This window comes from Rhincodon typus, chromosome 5, assembly GCF_021869965.1.
Source record: "Rhincodon typus isolate 14 chromosome 5, sRhiTyp1.1, whole genome shotgun sequence".
Lineage (NCBI taxonomy): Eukaryota > Metazoa > Chordata > Chondrichthyes > Orectolobiformes > Rhincodontidae > Rhincodon > Rhincodon typus.
Window position 1 is genome coordinate 11,764,359 of NC_063336.1, and position 6,166 is coordinate 11,770,524.

General features: G+C 48.5%; 1 long non-coding RNA gene across 1 annotated transcript in view; it reads left to right on the top strand.

The window, feature by feature from the left end:
* LOC125483129 overlaps positions 1–5,022 on the top strand; it is a 68,112-nt gene extending 63,090 nt beyond the window's left edge. The window contains exon 4 of the long non-coding RNA XR_007262097.1: positions 4,728–5,022. This is a non-coding gene — a long non-coding RNA (uncharacterized LOC125483129). The remainder of the gene's footprint in view (positions 1–4,727) is intronic.
* Positions 5,023–6,166: the final 1,144 nt, after the last annotated feature.

Sequence of the window (6,166 nt, forward strand, 5' to 3'; positions counted from 1 at the left end):
GCTTGGCCTGCTGTGTTCATCCAGCTCTACACCTTGTTATCACAGTATGATAAAGGTTTTTTTTATTCACTTGTGGGATATGGGGATCGCTGGCTGGTCAGCATTTGTTGCAGGTCCTTAGCGACCCTTGAACCAAATGGCTTACCAGGCCATTTCAGAGGACGGTTGAGAGTCAACAACATTGTTGTGGATCTGGAGTCACATGTAGGCCAGACCATTTGAGGACAGCAGATTTCCTTCCTTGAAGGACATTAATGAGCCAGCTGGGTTTTTCCGACAATCAGCAATGGTTTCATGGTCATCAGTAGATTCTTAATTCCGGACCTTTTTTTTCATCCAATTCAAATTCCACCATCTGCCGTGGTGGGATTTGAACCCAGATCCCCAGAACATTAATTGAGTTTCTGGATTAATAGTCTAACGAAAATACCATTAGACCATTGCCTAGGTAAAAGAGAAACTTGAAGAAGCCTCCTCTTTGATACCTTTTGATCATAATCTAAGACATACTTGCTCCACCCCCCACCAAGCCCTGTAGAGTCACCACAATCCCAGAGGACCAGTCTCCCAGCTGGGAGAGAATTGGTGTTTGTTTAATGAGGGTCACCACAAAGGTTAGGAAGAAGAGTTCTCCATGGTAACCTCAGCCAGAATTAGGCCCATACCATTGGCATAACACAGCATCACACACTGGCTGTCCAGCCAACTGAGCTAACTAGCTCCATACCGGTTGGGGCAATTAGCCTTAGTGAAAGCATTTTCTATCTGTTGATCCTGTCCTCTCCATCAAAAAATAGATTTTAGGAGCCAAATGGTGATAAGTTAGCAGGAAAGCAGCAATATTTACCTCTGAGGACTTAATTTATAACAGACTGAAGGACAATGGTCACTAGACCAGCGCTATGAGCCAAAACAGATGCGTTTGTGCTCACAAAGCTCTCAGTTACCTGACTACCACCAACCTTATTGGTGGACAACATCTTAAAGGACTCCACATGCAGCTTGGATTTTAGCTGGTTTTATCCAGTCAGATGTTATCTGCTCCGACTGTGTGCTTTCAGAGATCCTAATCTCTGAGGATTGGGTGATAGTCCGACTCTGAGTGTGTTTTTCTACTAAATTACACAGCACAGCACAGTGTGGGTTCATAGAATCCCTACGGTGTGGAGGCAGACCATTTGGCCCATTGACTCCTCCAAAGAGCATCCCGTACAGACCCACACCCCTACCCTATCCCTGTAACCCTGCATTTCCCATGGCTAATCCACCTAGTCTGCACATCCCTGGGCACAATGGGTAATTTAGCATCTAACTTGTACATCTTTGTGATGTAGGAACTGCCGATGCTGGAGAATCTGAGATAACAAGCTGTAGACCTGGATGAACACAGCAGGCCAAGCAGCATCAGAGGAGCAGGAAAGCTGACGTTTCAGGTCTGGACACTCCTTCAGAAAAGGGGGAGGGGAAGGGGATTCTGGTCTCAATGTGGACTTTACAAGTTTCAAAATCTCCCCACCCCTGACCTCATCCCAAGACCAGCCCAGCTCGTCCACGCCTCCTTAACCTGTCTGTCTTTTCTCCCACCTATCCGCTCCTCCCACCTCACTGACCAACCCCCACCCCCACCTCCTACCTTCCAGCCCCATCCCTGCCTCCTTGACCTGTCCGTCTTCCCTTAACTGACCAAACCCCATCCTAACTCCCCACCTACACTCACCTTTACTGGCTCCATCCCCACCTCCTTGATCTGTCCGTCTCCTCTCCACCTATCCGCTCCTTTATCCACCTTCCATCATCGCCTCTACCCCCATCTATTTATTTCAGAATCTGCTTCCCCTCCCCCATTTCTGCTGTGTTCATCCAGCTCTACACCTTGTTATTGCGCATCTTTGTGCTGTGGGAGGAAAACAGAGTGCCCAGACAGACACAGGGAAGAAAATGCAAACTCCACACAAACAGTCACCTGAGGCTAGAATTGAACCTGGGTCCCGAGTGCTGTAAAGCAGCAGTGTTAACCATTGAGCCACCATACTGACAGGTTATCTTAAATAGTAGGAACTGCAGATGCTGGAGAATCCGAGACAACAAGGTGCAGAACTGGATGAACACAGCAGGCCAAGCAGCATCATAGGAGCAGGAAGGCTGACGTTTCGGGCCTAGACCCTTCATCAGAAATGGGGGAGGGGAAGGGGGTTCTGAAATAAATAGGGAGAGAGGGGGAGGCGGATAGAAGATGGATAGAGGAGAAGATAGATGGAGAGGAAACAGACAGGTCGAAGAGGCGGGGATGGAGCCAGTAAAGGTGAGTGTAGGTAGGGAGTTAGTACTGTATCGGCGCCGCCTCGTGCTCCCACGAGGAGCTCAAACAGTTCATCCATTTCACCAACACCTTCCACCCCAACCTTAAGTTCACCTGGACCATCTCCAATACCTCTCTCTCCTTCCTGGACCTCTCTGTCTCCATCTCGGGCAACCACCTAGAAACTGATATCCATTTCAAGCCCACCAACTCCCACAACTACCTAGAATACATCTCCTCCCACCCACCTTCCTGCAAAAATGCCATCCCTTATTCCCAATTCCTTCGCCTCCGCCGCATCTGCTCCCAGGATGAGGTATTCCACTCCCGTACATCTCAGATGTCCTCGTTTTTCAAGGACGGCAACTTCCCCCCCCTCAGTGGTCGAGAACGCCCTCCACCGTGTCTCCCACATTTCCCGCAACTCATCCCTCACACCCCGTCCCCGCAATAACAACCAAAAAAGAATCCCCCTCGTCCTCACGTACCACCCCACCAACCTCCGCATCCAACGCATCATCCTCCGACACTTCCGCCATCTGCAATCTGACCCCACCACCAAAGACATCTTTCCCTCCCCACCCTTATCTGCTTTCCGGAGTGACCACTCTCTCCGTGAGTCCCTTGTCCGCTCCACACTCCCCTCCAGCTCCACCACACCCGGCACTTTTCCCTGCAACTGCAGGAAGTGCTACACCTGCCCCTACACCTCCTCCCTCACCCCCATCCCAGGCCCTAAGAAGACTTTCCACATCAAGCAGATGTTCACCTGCACATCTGCTAATGTGGTATACTGCATCCGCTGTACCCATTGTGGCCTCCTGTACATCGGGGAAACCAAGCGGAGGCTTGGGGATCGCTTTGCAGAACACCTACGCTCGGCTTCGCAATAAACAACTGCACCTCCCAGTCGCGAACCATTTCAACTCCCCCTCCCATTCCTCAGACGACATGTCTATCCTGGGCCTCCTGCAGTGCCACAACGATGCCACCCGAAGGTTGCAGGAACAGCAACTCATATTCCGCTTGGGAACCCTGGAGCCCAATGATATCAATGTGGATTTCACAAGCTTCAAAATCTCCCCTCCCCCTACTGCATCCCAAAACCAGCCCAGCTCGTCCCCACCTCCCTAACCTGTTCTTCCTCCCACCTATCCCCTCCTCCCACCTCAAGCCGCACCCCCATCTCCTACCGACTAACCTCATCCCGCCCCCTTGACCTGTCCGTCCTCCCTGGACTGACCTATCCCCTCCCTAACTCCCCACCTACACTCACCTTTACTGGCTCCATCCCCGCCTCTTCGACCTGTCTGTCTCCTCTCCACCTATCTTCTCCTTTATCCATCTTCTATCCGCCTCCACCTCTCTCCCTATTTATTTCAGAACCCCCTTCCCCTCCCCCATTTCTGATGAAGGGTCTAGGCCCGAAACGTCAGCCTTCCTGCTACTCTGATGCTGCTTGGCCTGCTGTGTTCATCCAGCTCTACACCTTGTTGACACGTTATCTTGCCTGACTGGTCAATGTCACTGTAGTACTTGAACTTCTGTAAGTCTTCTTCATCTAACCCTATCAGCATAACTCTCAGCTACATGTTCCTCATATTTCCTTTGAATACAACTTTTGCATTCACCTCAATACTTCTCAAGTTCCACATTCTAAACTGGGTGCAGGATAAAGAAGACTCTCCTGAATTACCCACTGGACTTTATTGCAAATACTTATGGCGTCTTGTTTTGAACTTTCATCCTGTCTAGTCAAGGCATTGGTCTGACACATTGTAATTTCAAGGCATTTCACTGCCCATGGATTTCCTCTAAAGTCAAGGCGCTGTTGGGAACGAGATAAGTCGAGCAGCAGCAAGACCTTGCTGGTCTGAGTTGAGTTGCACAGAGCAAGCGGCCACAATGAGACAAGTGACCATTTTTTGAAGGATGGAATTTGGGCTGAATGATAACCCTGGCCTTTTGAAGTGGTGCCTTGGGGCTGTTGATATTTACAGTGACTCCAGGGGCGTCTGGCATTTCAGTGAAAGTTTTCAGGCATTCTTTGAATTGTGAAAGCAGCCCGTCCCCACCAGTGAAGATACACTGACCCAAAACCCACCCTCAGCAAAGCCACCCCCCCACCAAACCTCCCCTCACCTTACCAGCACTCGCCTCTCTATCCCCGGTGACGCTCCACACACTTACCTCAGTCTGATCGAGATGGCTTACATGAGCTTCTCTGGTCATCCCAGCGTTTCTGCTGGGACTCAGAGCGGCTGACCTTTCCAGTATTCCTTGGACGCGGTAACGTGTCCTCAGAATGGACGGGAGCCCCAGCAGGCAACCCACTAACCGCATGGGTGAATGGGCTCCCGGAAGCAGCCGAGCTGGGTGTGCACTCCATCGTGAAAGGCGCTACCTAAATGCAAGTCCTTTCTTGCAGGCCCCGAGAAGGTCAAACAGGAGACAGATCCGACGTGGAGATGGGAAGAAAATGAGTGGAGAGAAAGAGCCCAGAAAATGGAGGAGACATAAGTTTGAAGTTGTTCAAATCAATATTCAGGCCATGACTAATTTTCTAAGCTTGTGTGTACATTAGGTTCCCAATTGAAGCCACATATTTTGAATACAATATATCTTGGAATGATATTCCTTCATTCTCAATGTAGTTTCTGATTGATGTGTACTTTAATGTTGATTCTAGTCTGTACTGGCTTGATTAATTTAATCATTTTCTTTCTCTCTCTTGGATACAATGTACATCTTCGACTGTCAATCACTACTTGGTTTAATAAAGGAATAAAGATCATTGATTAACTTGAGTGACGTATGGAACAACTTCGTACAAGGATTTGTATAGGGTCTGATTAGATTAAGAGTTTTGTGCCAACAAATGGCTTTACTCAGATTATAATTAGACAGAATTAAAGTGACAGATGATAAGGATGCTTCAAATTCAATTTTTTCTGTAGATTTCTTTGCTATTTTCCTGCTTTTTTATTGCTTGGAAAGTGAATTAATTCCAGCAGAAAATGAATTTTCCATCTCGATAAAAGCGCCATGGGGCTGAGATACCATCATGCCAAAGTTTCTACAAATCTGATTTCACACCAACACATGGCTAAAGTCATCATGAGGAAGACATTCACCCTCAGAAGGTGTTTATACTCTAGTGGTTCCAGGATCTGGTCCAGTAGCGTACCTAGGCTGACATTCGATGCTGTCCTGGAGGGAGTTCTGTCTCTCAGAGGTGTCAACATTTGGGGAGGGACGTCAGTAGCAGGTCCTTTGGGTGGGGAGGGTTGTGTGCTTGGGGGGCTCTCGCAGGAGGGGTGTAAAAATCCCACGGCCTCGTTTCAGAGGAAAAACTGCGGAATTCTCTGGTCAATGTTTATCACTTTAAACAGGGGTCAATTCAGCCATTATCAGGACGGTCTTGGGTAGACACGCCCTCATATAGACATGCCCATTAAAGGGAGGTGATGGTCTAGTGGTATTATTGCCGGACTTTATTGCAAACCCAGATAACGTTCTGGGGACCCGGGTTCAAATCCCATCATGGCAGATGGTGGAATTTGAATTCAATAGACTATTGGAATTAAGAATCTAATGATGACCATGAATCCATTATTGATTGTTGGAAAAACCCATCTGGTTCACTAATGTCCTTTAGGAAAGGAAATCAGCCATCCTTACCTGGTCTGGCCTACATGTGACTCCAGACCCACAGCAATGTGGTTGACTCTTAACTGCCGAATGGGCAATAAATGCTGCCTAGCAGCGCTGCAGTCATCCCATGAATGAACAAATAAACATATACAACGGTAACTACACTTCAATCAGTTACAAAATGCTTTGCGGATGGCAATGGCGCTACCTCAA